We start from the raw sequence: 15,033 nt of genomic DNA on the forward strand, positions 1-15,033 counted from the left end.
GCCTAGCTGAAATTTGGTCATGTAACAGGACAGTGACCCCCAAAGCACACCAGCAAATCTATAAGAGAAAGGCTAAAAATGAAAAAAAAGTCTTGCACTGGTTCAGTCCAACTTCAGACCTTAATCAGGTAAAAAAAAGCTACGAAAGACCCAAACCCTAATGAACCAATGTAATGTTGTAAAGAGGAGTGGGACAAAATTCTTCTACATTGATGGGAAAAACTGATATAGAAAAGAATTACTTCATATTATTACTCCCAAAGCTGGTCCTACAATTGAATCATCGGGTGCCACACATGGCAAAACACATTGCGTCTTCATTTAGGCTGCAGTTTTGTTAAATAAAAAATTACATGGAGGTATCTGTTGTGTGTTGTATAGCAGCTGAACTTAGATTTTATTAATTTTAGAACTAATAAAGCTAACCAACTAATTAGTATATAATGCATGGTGCAGAGCTGATAAGTAGTGGGGAACTCTGTCTAACAACTGCCAGTCAATGGAAGCACTTCCCAGTTTTTACAGTGACAACCGGCATTGCCGCTTTTGGGAAGCGCACCGTGTTGCATAACAATCAAACAAGGTTTATATTTCATGAGCTACCACTTGCAGAGATTGCAGACCTTTTACCTTGAGATGCCTCCAACTAATTCTCCTTTTTTTGAATATTTCTCTTCTGACACTATACTTGTTTGTGTTTGGCCTTTGTAATCTGCCTTTCTTTCCGTTATTGAATGTTATATAAAAATAAAAGACCGAAAGTGGCCTAGCATTTAATAGATTCAAAGATTTTACCAAATCTAATCTAACAATCTTACAAATATTGACCAGTAAATTGTAACATTTATGAAGAGAATTGTTTCTGCAGGCAAATAAACTTGTTGGAGTCACCAGACTGCACATTGTAGGAAAGCAAAAATGCCTAATTGCCAAAGGGAAATTGTAATATATTTTCAATAAGTACCTATACAGAGTTACTAATTCAGAGTTAAATAAGTAAGTAATCAGGTGACTTTCACATTTATAAATGTTTGCAGTGACTGCAGACTCCTCTTGGAGTTGATTAGCATTTTTGCTAAACAGCTGCCTAGGTGCTAAAATAAAGAAAACAAATTAGAAGGAAAAAAAGAAAACATGTAGACAGTATTTCATTTGCAACCAGCCTAAGGTCAGCCATAAACATGAGGGTAGTTAAGAGCACAGTTATTAGTCAGTCTGCTGTGTACAATCAAGTTTATGCTATGCAGATAGACAATAGGGGCATGCAATTAAAATACAGTCCTCTATTTAGATGAAAAATACACAAATTATGAGAAAAATGGGGCCATATCCACCTTCATTGCTGCAAATTCAAGCAAAGTTATTTCAAAAGGTCACTTTTGCAAAGTAAATATCCTACTTGGCTCCACTGCATTTAAGAACATAATTTCCAGCTGGCTGAGTTTCACTGTTTACAGAATATCCAGTTCACCCTGTGTATACAAACTGCCTTCAGAAGCTGCTTTACCTTCTTGATGATACTGTCTTTAAACCCTGAAGTATCTTTTAGCCTTGTGCATTATTATTAGTAGAAGTAGTATTGCTATTATTTATATAGGGCTCTATTTTTTTTTAAAAAAGGGAATTTGACATTCTCTCAAAAATTTCCTCATGGGAATCAATTACTGCCATTGGAATGGACTTTGAAGATTCCCAACAAGGAATGTCTGAAGAAATGTCAGATTCCCTGTTTTATAAATAGAGACCATAGTGTCATTATCTTTCATCACAAATATATTACAATATGAAGTCATAAACTGTATGGGACAATGAACTCAAATAAGCAGTGTTAGGAAATATTATATAAAGGGTAAGCAAAATCTATATGTTTATATTTTTTGTTAATTTATAGAATCATTTATAGGCTGCAATACCAAGCTATTTGCTAGGTAATTTGTTTTTTTTGGAGAAACAATTGTGATCTTCCAAAACAAGACCCATAAAGACTCTCCAACAGAAACAAGTTTATTGAGGTGTCCAATAGCACCTACAGACCTTTTAATGGAACTAAAGTTCCACATTTAAATTGTTCAATCAAGTCATTATTGCAGAAAGGGACAGAAGGTGTCCCCTCCGCAATAATAATCCTACTTGCCTGATTGCTGCTAGAACTGTCGAAAAACGTTAAGCTGTAAATGCGGAGCTCAGCTTTGGTTTCCAAGATACCCGGGAATCCTTGCTTCCCCTGCGCTTGCTGGGACTAAACTAACCCCCGCACAGGGAGTCATCCTGACCCGGCCAATCAAGATGGAAGATTGCGAGGAGGAAGTCAGAAGAAGATGCGGATGTCCTGCGATGGATCAGGGACAGGTGAGTATAGCATGGTTTAGTTCTGCTTTAAAAAAAAAAACATATCTAGATTACAAATGTCTCTTGGTTAGGCTGGCTTGGCCATTCCCTATTGCAACTTTTATTACATACTGTAGGTGCCTAATTGTCCAATTATTACCACTGGCCTGGACAAGTAAAACATCTGTGTGCTGAGATAATAAACTCCAATTTATTCAGTCTGTCATGGTAGCAAAAGCGCTGTTCAAAGAATTTGTTAACATTTTGGACCTGGCACACAGATTTACTGTGTCTCAGAACCTCAAACAAACCAGCAGCCACAACACTGTTAAACCCTTTAACAAATATACTTGGAAACTTCTTAAGAACATGCTGTTCTGTTACCTACCTAGCTCATACTCATTTAAAATACTCAGACAAATACATTGTAGCTTTACTAAACACATTTTCTTTTCTTGCGGATTTAAATCATACAAATACAAATTACTTATAACAAGGAATATTAAAGAAAGCCATACTTTACATAGTTCCCTTTACCAATCCAAGGGTTAAATAATCCTTTAAATACACAACACAAAATTAAAACAATATACAAATATCAAAATATCAAATAACAAAACTTGGAATTCCCTGAAACTCAGAAGCTTATCAATGAGGCCTGATTTATTAAAGCTCTCCAAGGCTAGAGATGATACGCTTTCATCAGTGAAGTTGGGTGATCCAGCAAACCTGGAATGGATTTCTTCAAAGTCATTTGTTATTTGCTAGCAAATGTTTTTAATCCTAGACTGGATTCATTTCAGGTTTGCTGGATCATTGATGAAAGTGTATTTTCTCCAGTCTTGGAGAGCTTTAATAAATCAGGCCCATAGTCTCTAGAGACAAGACTGTAATTTGTCATGTCCTTGCTTTTTTTCCCCAGCTTCCAAAATGTAGTTTCTATTTAAGGCTTCCTTCATATCTGTCCTGTGCTGCCCTAAGACACATAAAACCAGGCATGTTTCCAGTGCATTGCAATGCACCACAACACAAGGAAGGTTAACATACTGTATGTTGGCAAGGTGTGTTGGGATTCCCTTCAAAAGAAGGTCACCAAAATGAACTTCTATTTCTGTAAGTCCCACTTGAGTACTTGGAATTTTAAATAAAGTAAAAATATTGGGAGAACCTTAGTTTTGTCCTTTAAACAATAATGGTAAGATACAACACAATCACCTAATAATGTATTTGATGGCCAAAGGGGCATACACTACCGAGCCACACCAAGTTTTTAGTGACCAGCACCACTGAGAGGTCAAAAGACTTTCAGCAAAAGATTTTGAGTGCTACAGAGTGATTCAAGAAAGACTTTCCTGAACTAAACAGGAACAGGAGAGAAAGTAGAACGATTTTCATTACTTATTACCAAAATCTTTCTTTTACATCATTTTAAATACATATTATGCATCATATCATAACCATGTCCATAACATGCAATAAACATGCAACACAGTATTTTCTAGTGCAGGTAAGGCAGGGACAAATTTTTGTATATTGAGGAAATTGTGTATTTGTACATAAAACCTAACGTAGTAAAAAATGGTAATAGAAATAAAATACTTATTAAAATGTTCCACATTACTTATTATTCTTATCGTGCTAGAACAGGGAGGTAAGTTCAATTACATTCAGATGTTTATCAGAGACCACTATGGTGGAATAATCTTGAAGTAATCAAAGCCCAGCCATCTCTTATTGCAGTGCATGCTGCAGGTAACCTTGGAAAAGTAAAAAGTACGAACTATTCACATGTATTATTCTTTTCAGCAGGGAACTGAAACAAATAGGATAAAAAACAAATGTTTTCAAAGCTATGTAAAATTGCTACTCATTTGTACAAGAAAAGACACAGCCAAAAAGTGGGTAATATATGTATATTATATAAAATAAGTTACGAAAGTTCATCATAAAATATGCTTTGCAGAGTCTTTGTAAAGCCTAATGTATAGGGGGAGATAGACAGGTATTTCCCAACCAGGGTTCTGTGGAACCCCAGAAGGTTACTTGAGCAATGCCTCCCAGGTCAGTTTAACTGACACAGAAAATATTTTTGGCCATCAGGGTAACATTCTTCCCACTTGCCAAAACGTTTGGGAAACACAGAGATAAACTGTTACCTGTCTGTTTTTTTTTTTTTTTTCATAAATTGGGCCTTTTTAGGAATTATATATATACAAGTTTTGTTATTTTACCTATTTACTTACATATATTTAAATTATGGTTGTATAAATATTATGGACATAAAATTCAAACTCTGGGCTTAATTTTAAGGGAAATCCACATCAAATTGGAGGAAGAGTTAAGGTACTTTGTGTATTTGTACATAAAACCTAAAAAAGGTATTAAATATATTTGGACAATTGACTTAACCTATAACCTTAAATATTTTATCATCAATTAGGAAGATAAAAGGTCTAGCATTATTACCAGGTGTGTTGTTTGCAGGAGCTCTCCATGCAGATAAAATGGACCATCCTATGAAAACAGATAAAAAAACATTTGTGAAATTGTAATAATATTCAGAGAGGCAAAATCTACAGTTTACAACATTCTGAAAAAAGAATACACTGGTGAACTCAGCAAAAAAATATTTGGACGTCCAAGGAAGACAACAGTGGTGGAAGATCGCAGGATCAATTCCATAGTGAGAAAAAATTCCTTCACAACATCCAGCCAAGTGAAGAGCAGACTCGGGGAAGTGGGCATACCAATATCCGAGTCTACCATAAAGAGAAGACTTCATGAAATAAAAATACAGAGGATTCACCGCAAGGTGCAAACCACTCATAAGCCTCAAGAAAAGAAAGGCTAGTGCTAAAAACATCTAAAAAAAGCCATTACAGTTCTGGAGCAATATTCTTTGGACAGATAAAGCTAAGATTAAACCCCACCAGAACAGTGGCAAGAAAAGAAAAAAGGTGGAGAAGGCTTAGATTTTTATTTAGTTATAAGTAACAAAAATATTAACAATATAAAATAACAAATAAAAAGCATTTCTCTTTTTTAACAATTGTGATATTTGACAGATTAAACTACAAACATAAAAAAAAAACCCTTCAATGTTTATACCATATTGTGTTTTATATTTATTGCATAATAAAATGACAGTAAAATTAATCACCAGGTAATAAAGAAAAATGATCAAGGTAAAGAAAGGGGAACCACTGCAAAATGTATTTTAAGTTTTCTAGTTGTAAATGTTATTATGGGCAAATATAAATATACATTTAGTATCATCTGGCTTTTATTTTATTTTTTTTACCAGTAACTTAAACATAGTTACCATCATAGATGTGAGTGAATATTACATTATGTACTCTCTTACTGTAATTCAAATAAAGAGAGTAAACAAGCCAGCTCCAATCATGCATGAAATATACCGCATATTCAGTCAATAAAACGCTCATGATTTGGCCTTTGTTTGCTAGCTGGATTGCAAAAGTGAAGTGCGAGAAATGTTCTGGGCAAACTCTCTGAGAAGGCGGATGTGCCAGAGCCAACTTATGTCTTCACTGCACCATTCAAAACAAACAATTGCTTTTACCTGACATGCAACATTATCAAGACATCACAGTACAGCAGATAAAGGCAAATGTCACCATGTGCTGGACAGTTGGGTGCAAAGCTTGTGTTCAATTCTCTATAAGCAAGCCTGGGATAGACTTTGTCCAGTGTTGAAAATTTTTACCAACTAATAGCAAACAACTTTTAAGAAATCAGTTTCAGGTTTGGTTGGACCACCAAAGTTCCCCAAGGATGGTCATCTTTCCCTGGTCTGGAAAATTTTTTTAAAATCAGCCCCATAAGTTTTCCAATTTAAGGAATTACGGACCTAAAGGAAAAGCCATTTTTTTTTCAATAGGCAAAAAATATACAAATAAATATAGGTTGCAATCATTTTGATAAGAAACTATAATTACATACTCAAATGGGTGCACAGTGAATGCTTGCAAAATATATCCTGTCTCAGATATCAGAGGGTCTCATGTAAGAACTCTCAAAGCTAACAGTTATGAGATAACTAATAACAATGATGAAATACAGGATCCACAAGGTACCTTACAAAATAAATGCTTGGGCAATCTATTGTAACAGCATATAAACCTCATGCTCATATATAACCCTAACAAGTTCGTTGGAAGTTTTTACTGGAAAATGGCAGTAGGAGGGTGAAGGACTGAATTTGATGTTTTTAACAGTTATACACACATGAAAAAACAGATGAGAACCAATGTGTAGAAGATTCATTTCAGTATGTCATAGCTGCTCCCAAGTGCTAATTTTTGACAAGGCTCCTACCATTTAGAACAAACTGACATCAGGAGTGCTTGGAGTTTTCACATAAGGAGCCCCCCCCTTTAAATCTGGACCCCACTTTTACATTGGAGCCCTCCATTCACAGAGTAACCCCCTCCCACAGAGGTTGCTAGGGGTTCCTTCAGAAATTAGCAATTTGTGACTCTCACAAATTTTTTGGCTATATGTAGCCAAAAAGGAGCCCCCATATTTCTAGAAATAACCTTTGGAAATAACTTTCTGCTTCATACAAACCTAGGGCTGGGTCTACACAGACAGTTTTAAAAATGCATGTAAACGCTCCTAACGCGTGTATATTTTTTATATGGACTTTGGGCAAGCTTTAAACTGCTAGAAAACATCTATGCTGCGATTTCCCACGTTTTCCTGCATTTACGTTTTAAACACTTATAAACACAAAAAGCTAACAATCAACGGATGTGTTTACCTGCGTTTTATTTTTTTAAAAAGTTGCAAGGAGTGTTATAGATATAGTATGGGAATTTCAAACAAGGGCTTTTAAAGCCCAGGTTAAACGCTGAGGAAAACGTCCATGTAGACTAAGCCTAAGACCTCTTATGCCTTTTTATTTCCAGTTAACAGATTGACCATTGCTAACAATTTCTTACCACCCACTTGCTGCATGTCCCACCCCCTCATTTGGATAAATGTTTTTTTTTTCTTTCATACAAGGATAATAATACATGATTTATCTGCCAGCCAGAGTCTAGAAAGGAAATGAACTCTAGTGCAGTGTGCAAGGAAAATTAGATGCAGGACACCAACTATTGCAAGACTTATTTAAAGATCTTGTAGTCTAATTTTTGGGGTTCTTGAAGGCTCCTTATAGCGTCCAGTGGTCAGCTATTGGGATGAATTTACTGGGACAGCCAGTTCTGAATAAAATGAACAATTGTTTAATATCTACATCACATTTATTGTTACTTGGAGTAAACTGACCGCTTTAAAAAAAAACTTTTATAATTTAAAAATATTCCCTTGCTCCAAATCGTCCTTTTGGGGGTCTTGACAGATTTTGTTTTGATCTTGTCATGAAGACATAGCACATCTGAATAGCAATGTAACAACATGTGAACACCAAAGCCTAGATATCTGAGGTTTAAATTACCAGGTTCCACCTGTTTACTCCCTAAAGCAGTCCTAATCTTGAACACAGTATTATAATTTCATGGATATGAGGTGGTGCTAAATGTGGGACTGTACATACTTACTCCAAATAAATTATCTGCATTTTATTTTATTTAGATTATGTTACTTCACACTGGAAATGTTGTATGTTCCATATATCTGTAGGCGCTTTTTGAAAATGTTTCTAATCCAAGTATGTTGAAAACGTCAACAATTCCATGAGGGCTACTTAATTTTTCACATGACTGTAAATCAATGAATAAGCAAGTGTCACAAATTTCACTAGAAGAATAATTTCCCATTTGAACTTTGCTTTCCTGCAGTAAATGCATGCATTTAATAGTATTAGGATCTTATGTAGCAATCCCATTCATTACACTGAATGCTCTGTAGCTGAATTTGTTTTAAAAACCCAGGATATGCATGACATACTGATTGGCGAAACGCCTAAATGTAATGTGTAAAAATGCAATCAGTATGTGAAAACACACACTGCATCTGCATGAAAGGACCTTTGGTGTTGCAGAGAGGCTAACAATACATTTTGCCTACACAATGTGTAATAAAAAGTGCCAGTTAAAGTTATACTTTGACTAATTTTATCATGGTACAATCTGACAAATCCATTCCTACTTTTAACGCCAGCATGGACTTCCTAATCCTTTTACTACAGCCTTCTGACAAATTGCATTTGCAGTTAACACCTACATTCACATGTGTTTTAGCAATCAAAACAAAGACAGTAAAAAAAAAAAATAATCAGCTATATTGCCATAGTTAGCTAGGTATGTGTATGCATATAAAAAAAAACAGGAATAGCCCACTGCTTATGCTCATAATAATTTTAGTTAGACACTCTCAGGTTTCCCTTCATTTTTACATTGATATAAAGTGTTAGGGTGGGGAAAATGCAACTCCAGAAGTAAACTTAAGTGTATGGCTGCACAAACATTCAACAAGTAGGTCAGTTACTGCTAAGTAAACGTGCAGTGTAAATAATGGAGGGCAGTCAGTCAGCCATGATCCATCTGCTGTAAAGTCCCAACCTCCTAAGGCAGTCACATAAGAATGCTCACCCCAGCAGGTGGGGGGAGGTCACAATTTACCCCAACAGCTGATGAATGTGTCTGCTGGAAAACCAGACATAATTTTATCACCAGATTTAGCCAGGCTCTAATGAGCATCACTCTATTTCAATATGATTGCAGCCAGATCAGGAAATTATTGCATTGTTTAAAATCTATTTGCATGATGCAATTGTTTTCTTGAGATTGGGCTGGCTCCAGAGGTAATCATGGAACATTCCTCTGAAACAAAAATAGACGTCTAGTGCTAGGCATACACTATGCAATTTTCACCCTATGCTATTTTCAATCTATACTATAATTGTAATTATAGCCTATCGAAGTAAGTCCTTGTGATCTACTACAAATATTCAATGTATCCATTAGTTAGATAGCTGATCAAAATAATAGTTGATGGTCTTAATGTTATGGCATTAAAATATTATAATCATTATTATTATTATTATTATAATATACTATGATTAACTAAGTCCAAATGATTGTCTCAAACACCATTTTCCTTTTCACTACTATTCAGCTATATAATGTCTGTATGTTGTATTATCAGATTATTATTATTATTATTATTATTAATAAACAGGATTTATATAGCACCAACATATTACGCAGCGCTGTACATAAATCATATAACTTGTATCTAAAGCTACGTACACACATGCAATAATTGTCGTTGGAAACGAATGATTAACGACCAATCGTTCGATAATTGTTAACAAAAAATTGCACAACGACTGGCCAATGAGGCCAATGAACGAGAAATGACACTGGAAACGAACAACCGTCTGTTTGGGTGACGATTGTTCACTATCTATTGTGTGTATGGTCATTCAGTGATCATGGATTGTTGTTCTGTGGTACACTTTCTCTGGTACACATCACTTCCTGCATAGTTAAAACAATTGTATCTAGTATACATCATTGGTGGATTATATTTGAATGACGGTATTGTTACAGCATGTACAGAATTGTGCACTAAACGCCTTACTTTAAAAATAGATGGTAGTGCTCATCACAAGTGAATATCTGACACATGTACAGCGGTTCCTTGATATCCTTCATCATCATTCATGATCACTGTGCATTCCTATGGAGGAAAGCACAATGGGGTGTCGCTGGCATGTCCTTTCTCCTCTCCGTTGAACAGAAGAGCGCTATTCTGGCATGATCCACATATATCTATTTGGCAAATGCATATATATATATATATATATATGTAACATGAGAAGTTTATTGTTAGAGTTATTACACACTGTAACATGCCCGTGTAGTTTAGCCCTTAAGGATCATTTTTTCTTTGCTTACAGTTTTCGTTCTATTTAGGTATTGCACTCTCTTGACACACGCCTCAACTTCATTGTCTGCCAAAAGATTTAATTCCACCCTCATATTCGTAACATTAAACCGTCAGAGATAAGGTATATGAGCATTAGTTATTCCCAAAAGGAAATGGATGAAGGCTGAAGGACTTTTTACTCTTGCTCTATGATTTACTTGCTAATTTCCCACCAGGTACAGCATTGAACGGTTTAAAAATAAATTTATCACTGTATATTTGTAATAATATTTTGTATTTGCCTGCAATTTTATTATTTAAAAATGATCCTTTATAGTGATGGAATGATGTGAGGAAAGATGAATATATGTAGTACAAAATAAATTGCTGTATGCAAGTAACACAAAAGAGCTTGATGCACATAGCCATGAGTATTATCTGCTTTTGAATTAGCACAAGATCTTGCGATAAAAAAAATGAAATGGTGAATGGGAGGTCAGTGTGGGGGAAAGCTGATCCCAGAGCCATTGGGTCATCTCATGTCATACGAAGTGAGGTCACACAGATGGAGCAATGAGTTACAGCACAGCTTTGCTGCCACTAGCTGACGTTCTGCCAAAAAGGCCACAAGGACAAAGATAGGGGTTAATGACAGACAATGTGAGAGTGACAGTACTTGAATGTAGGAGTCTGGGTGCTTTTTTATGGTTTGATAAATGTATTGCTTTTTAAATGGCAACATATGTGTAAGGCAAATTAGTAATGCACAGCTATTTAAAACATAGCATGCTTTGGATTTTTGGTAAATTACATATTTCCTTGTCTATAAATATTTGTCAACAACAAGATCAGTAAATATTTAGAAATGCCCGTAAATCTAAAAGTTCAAGGACAAAACTAAAGCTGTGGTTGGGGAAGGGGGGGTACATCCTTTCCTACCTTTGTGGTTAGATGGTTCTAAGGCTGGCTTTGGGGCTTAAAGAGCATTTGAAATACATAGGTTTTTCAGCATTAAACTGTTTAAGACATTGGGCCTGATGTACTAAAGCTAATAAAAAACTAATAAATGGAGAGGATACATTTTCATCAGTGAAGCTGGGTGATCCAGGAAACCTGGAATGGATCTGGTCCAGGATTTAAAACATTTGCTAGCAAAGATCTTTGAAGAAATCCATTCCAGGTTTGCTGGATAACCCAGCTTCACTGATGAAGGTGTATCCTCTCCAACCTCAGGGAGCTCTAATAAATCAGGCCCAGTATTTGTCGACCATTTTATCATTGGGGGAACCCCTTGAAATAACTTTCAGGTCTTTAGGGAACCCCTGCTGTAATTACTACATCCACAATACATCAGCAACTCACAGTACATTGGCAAGATGTTCAGTGGGAAAAATGCCTTCTACATTGTTGGCTAGTCAGAAGAACGTCACCCTAATGTTCCAAAAAGATCATTGCTATCAGTTAAACTGACCTGAGAGCCACAAATTGCTCATTGCTCAATGAATCCCCTGGAAACCTCTGCAGTGTTGGGAAACACTGGTTTAAGGTCTTATCATCTATTAACAGTGTTGCTGCAGCACTGAACTGGACTTTGCACATTTTAGTTTACAGTAGCATTCACTTTATGTTTTTGTCACAAAATACTGCTTGATACATAGCATGGGTGACCTTGAGGCAGCCTCTATGTAACAGTACTGTGATTTGAAGGTATTTGAAGACCACCAATGTGAGGCTGCACAAATAAACGTGCCCCACACAATATTAGTGGTTAGTTCTATTGACAGTTTTGATTATAGAATCTAACCCTCAGGTTGATACACTACAATACAACTGCGTGCCTACAAGAACAGGCCGAGTCACTGGGATCCATTTGTAATCATTAATTCTACCTATACTAGCAGGTCAACGGACATAGCACAATCATCATTAGGTGATTTTGTACCGCAATGCTCATTAAAGTGCTTACAGACATAATCCTTGTCCAAACTAGCCTGGTATAGTTGGATTGGGTAAAAAGCATATGTCCAAACTATCCAACTAGGACAAACTTCATGGATTTTCCATATAAATCCAAAAAGAGATAAGCTGGTATCAGTGTTCCCTAGAAGTGTACTCCTTCTTCAATAGGCATTAAAGCTGCGTACACACCTGCAATTTTTCTCGTTGGAAAGGATCTTTCACGATCCTTTCCAACGAGAAAAGACTGCACGATGCATGAACGATGCTGTACATACAGCACCGTTCATGCTCCATGGAGAGGGGAGGGGGAGAGCGACGGAGCGGCACCCTGCTGCGCGCTCTCCCCTTCCCTTTCATTAGGATCGGTCGTCGTCCATCGTCCATGGATCCGCCAGGACGGTCGTCGGACGATGGACGACGACCGACTGTACACACGGCAGATTTTCGCCCGATAATTGGCCGATACCGATTATCGGGCGAGAAAAATTTGCCGTGTGTACGCAGCTTAACATGCACGCTTAGTACATACATACTATCCACATTGATGGACCTAATGGTACATCGGCCATAAACATGCACATTCAGTTAAGTCAAACATCTTTGTTTTTAATATTTTTTTGGTTTGGTAGTTAGATGATATCAACATGTCTGGTCATAATCCGACCTAGCTGGATTGCTTGTTTCTTCTGTAATAAACTGGTGATTCGCTCTCCTTCCTGCTCCTCCCCCTCCTCTCTATAAGCAAAGCTTGCACGATTTGTGCCAAAGTCTGCTGTCATTTTAGCATTAGGGTGATTGAATCATGCCGGCAGATCTGACCACCCTGTGAAGGCTGTATCCAGTCTCACTGATATCACTTGTGCTGGTCTCTCTGTGTTAAACTCCTTAAATGCTTATATTTTAGCTAAACTTTTTAGTTCACTCAAACTTTATCCCCACAAAAAACAAAGTTTGTTTTTCATGACATTGCATAGGATATGTGAAACTCAAACACGTGACATAGTGGAATCTGTCACAGGGCTCCGTGCCCAGTAGATGAATTTGCTAAGAATATTATTATTTCTTCCCAGAATCCCCCCAAAGTTTGTGCAAAGATCTTGTGCTTGATTTATTACAGAAACATGGGCCACTTCAATAACTATTTTATATTGCCGGTGAAAGAAGGCCCCAAATGGATAAAATAAAAGCTACCTGGCGTGAGCTCAATAGTTCTAGCCATAGATGCTTGGAAATTTACAGATTCACTGGTCAGTACATATGCAATAGTGTGGTTAGATTGTGCCTGCATATCTGATAATCCTGCCTATATTTAGCTCAAAATATTTGGGCTCTATTTATCAAACAGGGAATCTGACATTCCCTGGTGGGAATCAATTTTTTGATTGAAAAATGTGTTTTTCCACAGGAACTATGACAATATCATTCAACCCAGGTACAGGGATGCAGTGCATAGAACACTACATTATAATACACATCCCGCTCGCTTGTCATTTTATGAAGGAAATATATGTAATTAGTAAAACTACATGCTATATACAACTGACTCCATTAATACATTATTTACCTTTGTGATTTCTTTACACTAGCTCTGGCAGGCCCTAGAGACAGGATGGGCTTACCATTATTATATTTTAACATGTGTTAAACAAAGTGTTTAGTGATTTTATTGGTCTCCAATTCAAATGCTAAAGACATGAGAAACAGTGAAAGGCTTAAAACTTTCCTTGTTTAGCGTTAGTTACATATTCACACAAAATAAATTTTTAATAGAAGGACAGTGTTGTCCAGTCATTCTTAAGGTGCGTACACACTTCCAATTTTTATCGTTCCAATCGAACGACGAACGATCGATTGGGCAAAAAATCGTTCGTAAAAAAGTCTATTCAAAAATCAAGGTGGACAATCACCTTTTTACTATTGTGTGTACAATATCTACGAACGATCGTGTCGTTAACTCTATGTGCAGGATCGGTGCTATACGATCGTTCATATATATCGTGCATGAACGTTCGTCGTTCGTTTTCCAACGATAATAATTGTAAGTGTGTACGTTAGTGCAATTGTTATGATGTTTTTATGGCTTTACATACTAGGGAACTGGTGTTGTGTTTCCAATGGTTTATGATAAACTGACAATGGCTGCCCCAAGAGAGTCAATGTAAGAGTGCATTGACACCTGAATTTTATATGTGCTTTGTTCTAAATATTCATCTCTGTTGGAAGTGCATTTTACAGCAAACCAATCTAAAGATGTAGAAAGTGAGATTTGCAGAGAAATGCAAATGAAATGAACAGATGTGAGAGCACCTTCAGGGCTGATTTGGGATTCATTGTGATAGCACATTACAGTGCAATTCATTTTGAACTTTAACCTTACCATTAATACAGCAAAGCTCCACTGTACATGTGTTGAAGTGTGCCACAACACAAAGAAACACACATTGTGGTGCACCAAGTTGGAAAGATACTGCTGCATGTCTATATTGTTTTATCTGTTGGACTGTTACAGTGTGAATGAGCTCTAAATGTGAACATACATAAAGGGATCGGATTATCCATACCCAGAATATTAGGTCCCTAATCTTCCACAAAACCAGCATAAACAGTCTATACACTAAATTGTGCATTAATATCCATTTCTTTATTAATTTGTACATGAAATATTATAAGGTAAAATGTAAGATTTTTTTAAATATGTGACAAATAATTAAAACCTCTGTCAAGTTACTTTTTACAGATCTAGCACTGCATGGAAGAATTATCTTCATGTCCTATTCTGCACATGCAACACGTAAAGGAGAGGAAATCTCTCAAATGTGAATTTACAGTGTTGTTGTAAGAACAGTCCTCACCAAAGAATTTTACCTTACCATTTGCTTCAATGGCAACTCAAAATTTTATAAC

The 15,033-nt window shown here is 36.3% G+C and overlaps 1 long non-coding RNA gene across 2 annotated transcripts in view; it reads right to left on the minus strand.

Moving 5' to 3' along the window:
- Positions 1–15,033, minus strand: part of LOC140334053 (uncharacterized) — a 65,508-nt gene that overhangs the window by 41,218 nt on the left and 9,257 nt on the right. For both annotated transcript variants that reach the window (XR_011921472.1, XR_011921473.1), the window contains exon 2: positions 4,795–4,842. This is a non-coding gene — a long non-coding RNA (uncharacterized lncRNA). The remainder of the gene's footprint in view (positions 1–4,794; positions 4,843–15,033) is intronic.

The sequence above is a fragment of the Pyxicephalus adspersus genome, chromosome 6 (genome assembly GCF_032062135.1).
Source record: "Pyxicephalus adspersus chromosome 6, UCB_Pads_2.0, whole genome shotgun sequence".
Taxonomy (NCBI): domain Eukaryota; kingdom Metazoa; phylum Chordata; class Amphibia; order Anura; family Pyxicephalidae; genus Pyxicephalus; species Pyxicephalus adspersus.